Consider the following 11,563-nt stretch of genomic DNA (forward strand, 5'->3'; position numbering starts at 1 on the left):
CAACCGACTTTACTTTTGAATCTCGATGTCTTCATCCGGATGGGGATGGAGACTAAAAGAGGATTAGACTAAAAGACCTCTCGGGTTCCTTGCGGCCCAGACCTGCTGCGGTTTCCAGGCCCTGCTTTCAGAACAGTCACCCCAGCCACTCCCTCCTGGGATTCCTCCTCCCACCTCCCATCTGTCCACACCCTCCTGCTTTTCCGCCTCCTCCTCCTGGTGCTCTTCCCTGACCTCCTTCCCAGCCTCTTCTGAAACGTGGGAATAGTGCAGGCTTCACCCCGGCCCTCTGATCTTGGCACTGCCCACTCTTCCTGGCGGCAGCAGCCTCCTGCCCGCTGGTAATGCCCAAGTCTGTGTCTCCACCCCAGCTTCCCCGCCCCGGCCCCAGGAAACATCAGGCGGCCTCAGGATATTTGTCCGCGGGGCGTCCACAGGCACGTCCAACTCCCCACGCCTGGACAGCCTCCTCTCCTTCTCCCTCCCACCCCACATACTGCTTCTTCCCCATTTCCCTGTTTAGGTGAAAAGCACCAGCACTCATTTCAATCTCAGAATAACTCCAGCGGTGTGTTCTTCCTGGCACATGGAATCTTTATACTAGAGATTAAACAACGGAGGTTTAGGGAAGGGGAGGAGCATGTCTAAGCCACACAGCCCGCCATTGGTGGAGGCTGGATTTAAAATCAGCAGTGTCTAACTCCAAGGCTAGGGTCCTTGATCACCGCCCTACGCCCCAGGATGTGCCCAGTGGGGGACGATGGTGCTGTCCTTAATGCCGCCCCCTCGCCACTGATGCCGCCCCATAGCCAGGACCTGAGACAGACAGATCGCTCAGGTCAGCTCCTCAGAACACCTCTACCCCTGGCTGCGATCATCCCTCATCCTCCCCTGGATACATCCTTCTCTTAACCTTTCATCTTCCTCTCTTCAAGCCACTTTATGTTGAGAGAAGGTGCTGTTTCTACAACACAGATCAAGCCACTCCCTTGCTTAAAACTCTCCGGTGGCAGTCTACAGCTTCTGGGACAAGGGCCAGCCTTTCGCTTGGCAGCAGCCTCTACCTTGGTCTCCAGTCTTACAGTCTGATCTCATTATTTGTGGATTCCATACCTGCAAATTCACCTCTTCACTAAAATGTGTTTGTAAACCAAGTCAATACTTGTGGCTTCACAGGTACAGAGAAGGGGGAGAATCTGAGTGGTCCAAGGCACCTGTTCCCAGCTGAGGCGAAGCAAGGCGACCCCTCTGCCTTCTTGTCCCAGCTCTCCTACTGTAAACAAGTGGTCCTTCCTGCTGTCTATCCGAAGCCGTCCTTTGCATTTTTGTGCTTTTGTTGGTGATTTTGCTGTGTAAAATGCCCCCAGGCATGGTGCTGAAGTACTGTTTACTGTCTCTGAATGCGGGAGGCTGCGATGTGCCTATGGAGACAGAACCTGTGCTGGATGAGCCGCCTTCAGCGTGAGTGGCAGTGCTGTTGGCAGTAAGTTCAGTGTTAATGAATCAACAGCCAGGTACCTCGAGGCAATGGAAGAGGAAATCCACTTCAACGGGCCCCTCTAGAAAGTGCTTCTGAGCCAGGTGCGGTGGCTCACACCTGTAATCGCAGCACTTTGGGAGGCCGAGGAGGGTGGGTCATGAGGTCAGGAGATTGAGAGCATCCTGGCCAACATGGTGAGACCCCGTCTCTACTAAAAATACAAAAATTAGCTGGGTGTGGTGTCATGTGCCTGTAGTTCCAGCTACTTGGGAGGCTGAGGCAGGAGAATCGCTTGAGTCCGGGAGGTGGAGGTTGCAGTGAGCTGAGATCAAACTACTGCACTCCAGCCTGGCGACAGAGTGAGACTCCATCTCAAGAGAAAAAAAGAGAGAGAGAGAAAGTGTTTCTATTGTAAGTGGTGAAACTACAGGAAAGAAGGAAAAGCAGCTAAATTTCTGGATTTGTGAGATGATGTCTGATACAGTTTGGATGTTTGTCCTATCCAAATCTCATGTTGAAATGTGATCTCCAGTGTGGGAGGTGGGGCCTGGTGGGTGGTGTTTGGGTCATGGAGTCTGGTCCCTTAAGAAAGGCTTGGAGTCATCCTTGCAGTAATGAATGAGTTTTTGCTCCTTTGAGTTCCCATGAGAACTGATAAAAAGAGCCTGGCACCTCTTTCTTGCTTCCTCTCTTGCCATGTGATTCACCGGCTCCCCAGCGCCTTCTGCCGTGAGCAGAAGCAGCCTGAACCCCTCAGCAGAAGCAGATGCTGGCACCATGCTTCCTGTACAGCCTGCAGAACCAAGAGCCAAATAAACCTCTTTTCTTTGTAAATTACCCAGCCTAGATATTCCTTTATAGCAAAGCCAAGACTGACAGTAAGTGATTTTTTTTCAAACAAGTGTGGTAGCAACATTGTTGTGAGTCTGAAATCCAAAGAAGTTTACAGTTAGAAAAATGTTAAGCCCCTCTCAGCTAGTGCTGACTGGCCTGCATGTTCCAGATGGTGATACAACATGAAAAAGGTTAAACCTGCTGTCAAGGCAGGGTCTGCAGATCAGGGGGCTGCAGAGGAATTGTGAAAACACCCTCTGAGAGCCATGCAGGGAAAGGGTTATGTGGAAGGGCAGGTTCGCAATGCTGATGAGACCTGCGTATTCTACTAGGATGTTAATAAACAAACCTATGTAACACAGACGGTGTTTCAGCTGATGAAAATGTGACCAGAGGCTCATAGAACCTAACCTGCACTTTCTCCGGGAGAAATAGCTCAGTATTCGCTAGGTCAGGGTTTGAGGTATGTTTGTTTACAGAACGTAATTACCTCGAATAACAAGAATCAGCTGTGCTTCCCACTGTCCTTATTCCGGGAGCTCCAGTCCTTTTGAACTCTCTTTAGTTGCCTGAGGATGCTTTTCCTGGGGTGCCCTTTCCTCTCTATCTGGTCACCAAGATCCATCCTTTAAGCCTCAGACCCAGTGAGAACCCCAGGACGTCTCTCTGGACTCTCTCCTAGGATGGCTGAGAATCTCCTCTTCAGCGCCCGGTGACACATCCTGCACACACCTCTGGCTCAGCGTGCATCACAGCAGTGAGATCCCTCACACACTCATCCGCCTCCCCCACCATCTGCTTCAAAGCAAGGCTCTTTGTCCCTTCCTTCCTTCCTCCCTCCCTCCCTCCCTCCCTCCCTCCTTCCCTCCCTCCCTCCTTTCCCTCCCAAAATCCCTTCCTTCCTTTTTTCCTCCCCCACATACATATGCATGTATGTATATTTGTATATGTGTATACATATAGATGTGTTTGGGGAGGTGGTATAAAATAATACTTCAAGATATTTCTTATGTTGCATTTTTATTTTTAAATTAACCTACAGTATCATGCCTATTTAATTGATTCAGTGTTGTGTTCTGGAACTTAGCACACAGCCTGGCCCAAACAAAGGACAATAAATATTGGCTGAGATGAGACAAAGCAAAAAGCTTAACGATTCTATTCATTTTACCTAACTGAAGTTCCTTGTGTCATGAATTTTTAATAGTTTAAAATGACCATGTTAAATTAAGAGCATGTTCCCTTATATATTTTAAGTAATTCCTTTGCCCCCTCTCTTTTCAATTTGAGCTATCTATAATAAAATTTTGTTGAACAAAATAAACTCCAGCTTAGTCCAAATTGAATAATTAAACATTTGGAAGAAGTGGTCTGAATTAATGAGCTTTCTCGGTGTAATTCTAGAATACGGAGCCAGAGGAGAGCTTAATTTACACGTGTGTTAATTAGGCTCTTCCAGGTTAGCCAAGGAGATAGGAGGGAAAGAACAGAGGGAGCCTCAGCAGGCGTTGGGGCCTGAAAGGAAGGTCATTCACAGACAGCCCAGGGCAGTTTCAACAGCAGCTCTGACATGCAACGCCAGCTGTCTCCTCGGAAGCTGGCATGTGCTGCTCCGGGAGCGGGGGCTGCTGTCACAGAGCCCTGGCCACCTCAGCCCCTGCTCGGGCACGGTTTGTCCTGACTTGTTACTTACACCACTGCTTTCTCTGCCTGCCATCTGCTTCTGTCCAGACCAGTGAGTGCCGTTGGTCTCTACCGTTTCGAATTCAAATCCCTGCAAAGAAAGCCTCCGATTGCTTCAGAGTCACTCTCCTTCCTGCTGGACTGAGATCTTGCATCAGTTTCTCTCCCAAGATGGGGCCTCCCTCTAAATGAGCTGCCCTTGGCCCAGCACCTTCTCCTTGGGCCTGGACAGTGAGAAGACAGAGTCCAATTTCTCAGGAGGCCTGTGGGCACGGGACATGCTCAAGTCACACCACTGGGAGCTCCTTTCCGAGTCAACAGAGGCAGAAACTGATGCCTAAAAAGTTAGAGGCTCCTTCCTAGGAGGGTGCCCTTCAAAGCCCCCTATTTTCTAGGTCTCTGAAGCACACCATTGCCCCAGTATTGAGAAGCCTTGTCTCTTTGGCTTGTATTTTTTTTAAACTGCTTCAAATGTTTGGGTAAAGCCTGCAACATCTGGATGAACAGCCACACCTGGTTTATGAAATGTTTACACATGTTGTCTTTTATCCAAATTATGGTTAAAATTTAAGGTTGCCTGATATCACTAGAACACAAAGAATTGGGCCCACAATATAGTATTTATTTTCATTTGATTTTACTGAATCTACATAAATGAGTTGTTGCTTTTAAAATAAATATGTAACATTACAAGGGAAACTGGTATGACACTTACCAGAAGCCACCATTATTTAAAAGCTATTAGTATTGTTTTGTCTTAGAAGTTCAAAGCAAGGCAATGTGTAACATAGCATTTACTCAATCGATATTTATTGAGAACCAGCTATATTCCAGGCACTGTTCTAAGTGCAATCATGAACAAAACAAATATATTCCTGCTTTCAGGAAACTTAAATAGTATTCATTCAATCCACCGGTTTCTCCATTTTTTTAGAACAATGAAGAGCAGGGCAAGGGGTGGAATAAGGGTCAAAAGTCCTACAGTCCTGCCCCAAAGTTTTCCAATTACAGTATGAAGGAATGACCTTATGTCACTAAATTAACAATTTGAACATTGAAAATGTCAATTTAATCTAACTTTAAGCAAGAGGTGAGCCAGAATCATGCCTAATATGTGTGATAATTAATGATCTTCCAGCCACTAATTGGTTTCTTTCTTTTCCTTCTCTCTCACTTTCATTTTCCCTGACTAAAAAGAAAAGAAAGCCCAAAACCCAAAATTCTCAGCAAGTAACTTGCAGTTGACAGTTCGTATCTTCCTTACTGTATAGACTGCAAGTTCTCATAAACCAGTGCTGTGTGATGAAATCTCAGCTCTACAACCCAGTTTCCATCACAGAAGACTCATCGCTGCCTCAGCCAGTGTCCATCTGGCCCCTGAAAGGCATGAAGACCCTGACCTACTTCCAGCTCTGATTTACTTTTTCTGCAGTGGATTCATCACTGCTCACAAAGCAGTTCATTTAGCACGGTTTCATTAGGCCAGGTGTAGTGGCTCATGCCTGTAATCACAGCACTTTGGGAGGCCAACGCAGGAGGATTGCCTAAGCTCAGGAGTTCAAGACCAGCTTTGGAAACAAAGTGAGGCCCCATTTCTACAAAAACATTAAAAATTAGGACATAGGCATAGGCAAGGACTTCGTGACTAAAACACCAAAAGCAATGGCAACAAAAACCAAAATAGACAAATGGGATCTAATTAAATGTAAGAGCTTCTGCACAGCAAAAGAAACTATCATTAGAGTGAACCAGTAACCAACAGAATGGGGAAAAAATTTTGCAATCTACCCACCTGACAAAGGGCTAATGACCAGAATCTACAAAGAATTTAAACAAATTTACAAGGAAAAAAACAACACCATCAAAAAGTGGGTGAAAGTTATGAACAGACATTTCCCAAAAGAAGACATTTATCCAGCCAGCAAACATATGAAAAAAAGCTCATCATCACTGGTCATTAGAGAAATGCACATCAAAACCACATTGACATACCATCTCAAGCCAGTTAGAATGACAATCATTAAAAAATGTAGAGACCACAGATGCTGGAGAGGATGTGGAAAAATAGGAACACTTTTACACTGTTTGTGGGAGTGTAAATTAGTTCAACCATTGTGGAAGACAGTGTGGCGATTCCTCAAGGATCTGAAACTAGAAATTCCATTTGACCCAGCAAACCCAAAGGATTATAAAACATTCAACTATAAAGACACATGCACACGTATGTTTATTGCAGCACTGTTCACAATAGCAAAGACTTGGAACCAATCCAAATGACCATCAAACATAGACTGGATAAAGAAAATGTGGCACATATACACCATGGAATACTATGCAACCATAAAAAAAGGATGCGTTCATGTCCTTTGCAGGGGCATGGATGAAGTTGGAAACCATCATTCTCAGCAAACTGACACAAGAACAGAAAACCAAACACCACATGTTCTACTCATAAGTGAGTGTTGAACAATGAGAACACATGGACACAGGGAGGGGAACATCACATACCAGGGCCTGTCAGGGGAGTTGGGTGGGGGCAGTTAGGGGAGGAATAGCAGAGGGTGGGGGTATTGGGGAGAACTAACATTAGGAGAAATACCTAATGCAGATGATGGGGGATGGATGCAGCAAACCACCATGGCACGTGTATACCTATGTAACAAACCTGCATGTTCTGCACATGTATCCCAGAACTTAAAGTATAATAATAACAAAAAAATCTTGAAAAAAAATTAGCTAGGCATAGTGATGTGCACCTGCAGTCCCAGCTACTTGGGAGGCTGGGGCAGAAGGATCCCTTGAGCCCAGGAGTTTGAGGTTGCAGTGAGCTATATGATCACCATACTCCAGCCTGGGTGACACAGCAAGACCCTGTCTCAAAAAATAAAAAACAAAACCAACATACAAGAGTCCCATTAAAATCCACAAAGTACAGACCCTGAATGGGGCTCTCCTCCTGGCGGTTACTCTCAGCACCAGAGGCGGCACGCTGCAGGAGTGGAGCTCAGTAGCAGATTTCTGGAAAGCATGGCAAATATAACTTGACATCTCCTTGCTCACTGCCTAGAACCATCAATGGCCTAGATTCCTGGGGGAAGACCTTGCTTCCAGAGCATTGCTGCTCATGTCAGGACCAACTGATGATGCCCACATCATTCCCCAAACCCAAAGGATACTGAGCCCAAAAGTCAAACCCCAGCCAGTGCCTGAACAATATTAGTCTCATTTTATTTATTTTCAACTTTTATTTTAGATTCAGGGGGTACATGTGCAGATTTGTTACAAGGGTATATTGCATGAGGCTGAGGTTTGGCGTACCTCTGAGCCCATCACCCAGGTAGCAGGCACAGTACCCAATAGGTAGTTTTTAAACCCTTGCCCCTTCCCTCTTTCTCCCATCTAGGAGTCCGCAGTGTCCACTGTTCCTGTCTTTATGTCCATGAGTACCCAATGTTTAGCTTCCACTTGAAGTAAGAATACGTGGTATTTGGTTTTCTGTTCCTGCATTAACTCACTTAGGATAATGGCCGGCAGCAGCATGCATGGTGTTGCAAAGATGATTTCCTTCTTTTTTATGGCTGTGTAGTATTCCATTGTATATATGTACTACATTTTCTTTATCCAGTCCACCACTGATGGGCACCTAGGTTGATTCCATGTCTTTGCTACTGTGAATAGTGCTACGATGAACATGCAGGTGTATGTGTCTTTTTGGCAAAATGGTTTATTTCCCTTTGAGTAATGGGATTGCTGGGTTGAATGGTAGTTCTGTTTTAAAGTAATAGTATCAATTATCGGGCTGGGTGCAGTGGCTTACACCTGTAATCCCAGCACTTTGCGAGGCCGAGGCAGGCAGATCACCTGAGATCAGGAGTTCAAGACCAGCCTGACCAACATGGAGAAATCTGGACTCGTTGAGAATATGTCTACAGATCCCTGAGAGTTTTGTGAACCCTCACATAGTTTGTTTCTGCAGAAACAATTAAGAGCTCCACCTATTCCCCCCACTCCTCCCAGGATATGGAGCTTCCCATAAAATACTAGATTGTTCCACCAATCTTGACTGCATGGCTATTCCAAGAAATCTATTGTGAAAACCAGTTATAAACTAACTAAAAGGGCTTTCTTCTTGAGGATATGTTTAACATTATATATATATATATGTATATATATAATACTGTCCCTGCTTTCTGATATTTGGTAATCCTGCTATCATCCTCTACGAAACATCATAATTATAATAATAAAAGTCAGAAACAGAAAAAGGGAGCAGTCTGACATCCAACTAAAAATTAACACCAAATAAGTCAAACTCCCCACAGGGTTTTAGACAGGAAAATTGAAAATCTGATCTAAAATTTATATGAGGTGCAAAGGACCAAGAAAAGCCAAGATATTCTTAAGGAAAAATAACTAAATAAAAGAAATTAACTTAGAGATATAAAGACTTAATATAAGCTACAGGAATTAAGGCAGTAATGTTGAAACAAGAATAGAAAATAGACACATGGAAAAGGACAGAGCCTAAAAACAGACTCATATATATGTGAACGCATATCTGTGACAAACGAAATACTGTAGATTAGTGATTAATAATATATTTAAGAAATGAATGCTGATAGATCAATCAGGTAGCCATACATAAAAAGAAAATCTTGAAATCTATCCTAAACTACTCACAAAAATCAATTTCAGAAGGAATGTAGCTTTAAGGAGTCTGGGCAACATACCAAGACCTCATCTCTACAAAAAATACAAAAAAATTTGCTGAGCATGATGGCACACGCCTGTAGTCCCAGCTACTTGGTAGGCTGAGATGGGAGGATCACTTGAGCTCAAGAGGTTGAGGCTGAGGTGAGCTATGATCACGCCAACGTACTTCAGCCTGTGTGACAGAGTGAGGCACTGCCTCCAGCAGATAAATACATACATACATGCATAAATTTCTTTTAAAGAAGGAATGCTGGACATAGTGGCTTATGCCTATAATCTCAGCATTTTGGGAGGCTAAGGTGGGAAGATTGCTTGAGCTCAGGAGTTCAAGACCAGCCTGGGCAACATAGTGAGACCTCATCTCTAAAAAGAAAAAAGAAAGAAGAAATAAGATTTAGGGTTCCATAAATGAGCTGAGTGACTGTAGTAAACAATAATCTATTGTATAATTCAAAACATACTTCAACTTTGACAATAATTTGAATGTTTTCTGCATAAAGAAAAGATAGATGTTTAAGGTGGTGATATCCTAATTACCCTGATTTGATTATTACACACCATATGAATGTATCAAAATATCACATTACCCCCAACATATGTACACACTATTACGTATCAATAAAAACCTGATTATATAAAACCTAATTAATAAAAGGATTATCCTTATTGCTTCTCCATTTGACAGTCCAAGTTTATCAAAATTTTGGGAAGCAGGAAAAAATAAATGGGTCCTGATGGTGGATTGCTGCAACCTTGATGCTGTGGATCCATGCATTAAGGGCCCCATATGCAATATTCAGTATTATTGAAGTAATTGCCACACCCAGTCAATGACTGGTATTTTATTATTACAGATTTGGCCACAGTGTTCTGTTCATTGCCTCTTTCAACAACCTTTCAGCACAGTTTGCCTTCACCTCTAACAGGTCACAATTTACCTCCTCTAGGCTACCCATGGGAACCTCCACAGCTTTGCCATTGCACACTATCTTTGCAGACAAGATCTTAATCACATCCACCTTTCTGCAGTTGCACAGGATACCCCAGACCCACATCCCAGATGGCATTGCTCAGAAGATTGCAGCTGAAGATGACATCACCTTAAATAACATCACTCTAGCCCAAGACATCGCTCTTAAAGATACATCACCTGGGCACTAAAGCCTCCACCCCAGTGACACCCATGGAATGCCTCTCCCAAGGTGTTGACAAAATGGACATGGGACAGTTATTGCTTTTCTCCCTTTGAATTAGGAATTCTATTGTGTTTCCTGAATTTACTCTCTGCTTGGCCCATGATCCTGGTATGTTCCTTGCTCTCTGCCAAAACATGCACCCTCCCCTCCATGCCTAAAGGAAAACCTAGTCGAAGTTACTACTCTCAATGCCATTCTAAAATTAATGAAGAGTATTGCTTCCTCCAAGAGGCAGCTACAGTAGGTGAGTGAATCCTTTGCACCCTGGGGAGAGGGTCACACACTCCCTAGTAACTTCCACTCCACCCTCCAGCTTTCCACCAGGACCTCCTGCCCTGTCCCCAGCTGTGACTGCCATCACCACCCCATCCCCTTGGTTACACACAAATACCACCCATCTTTACATGTACTTTGCCAGCTTACCAGATCATACCCTCCAACAACATAACTGCAGGACTTGCCGCCATGACCTGAGAAATACACCAAGATACTCTCTCAAATTTTTTGAGATATATACATATCTCATACGTTTAACATACTTTGCAATCCACCAAGATATGGGTAGAGACCCTGGAAATTTCGGAGATTCCCCTGCTAATGCCGTATGAACGGGAAACTTAGATACAGGCTGGCTTACAAGACCCCTTACACTTCGACTTGTGTTCCTCCTTTCAACTCTCATAAAAAGTTTCCTATACTATTTAGGGCAAATGATGGCCTTCTTTCTAAGTCTCATCTATCATCACTGCAAAGGTGCCTTAGTTTGATGTTAAAATATCACAGGGTCAAATGTATTGACCAAGCTTCTGGCATCTATAAAGTCGATGTTTTAACACCTGTCCTACATGCATATATCAGACACTCCTTGATCTGGAAAACCTAACAATATGCTTTGCTCCAGCCTCAGGCCTCCCTTGTCGCCTCCTCTCTGCCAGCCCCCATTCCTCAGGAGTCCTCCTTCTCCCAGGGGTGCACTTTTCAAATACAAACCAACCAATCCAGAGCCCACACCCCAACTACCTCCTTTTAAAAAAATTATTATTATATTTTAAGTTCTGGGGTACATGTGCACATCTTGCAGGATTGTTATGTAGGCATGCCATGGTGGTTTGCTGCCTCCATCCCCCTGTCACCTACATTAGGTATTTCTCCTAATGTTATCCCTCCACAATCTCCCCACCCACTGCTATCCCTCCCCTAGCCCCCGACCCCCCAACAGACCCCTCCCTGTGTCCATGTGTTCTCATTGTTCAACACCCACCTATGAATGAGAACATGTGGTATTTGGTTTTCTGTTCTTGTGTCAGTTTGCTGAGAATGATGGCTTCCAGATTCATCCATGTCCCTACAAAGGACATGAACTCATCCTTTTTATGTCTGCATAGTATTCCACGGTGTATATGTGCCACATTTTCTTTATCCAGTCTATCATTGATGGGCATTTGGGTTGGTTCCAAGTCTTTGCTATTGTAAACAGTGCCACAGTGAACATATGTGTGCATGTGTCTTTATAATAGAATGATTTATAATCCTTTGGATATATACCCAGTAACGGGATTGCTGGGTCAAATGGCATTTCTAGTTCTAGAACCTTGAGGAATTGCCACACTGTCTTCCACAACGGTTGAGCTAATTTACACTCCCACCAACAGTGTAA

At 44.2% G+C, this 11,563-nt stretch overlaps 1 long non-coding RNA gene across 1 annotated transcript in view; it reads left to right on the forward strand.

Annotated features, from left to right (window-relative positions):
• LOC108293319 overlaps positions 1–10,747 on the forward strand; it is an 11,412-nt gene extending 665 nt beyond the window's left edge. Inside the window, exons 2-3 of the long non-coding RNA XR_001820637.1 lie at positions 5,479–5,483; positions 9,740–10,747. This is a non-coding gene — a long non-coding RNA (uncharacterized LOC108293319). The remainder of the gene's footprint in view (positions 1–5,478; positions 5,484–9,739) is intronic.
• The last annotated feature ends 816 nt before the right edge of the window (positions 10,748–11,563 follow it).

This window comes from Cebus imitator, unplaced genomic scaffold (genome assembly GCF_001604975.1).
Source record: "Cebus imitator isolate Cc_AM_T3 unplaced genomic scaffold, Cebus_imitator-1.0 Scaffold531, whole genome shotgun sequence".
Taxonomy (NCBI): Eukaryota; Metazoa; Chordata; class Mammalia; order Primates; family Cebidae; genus Cebus; species Cebus imitator.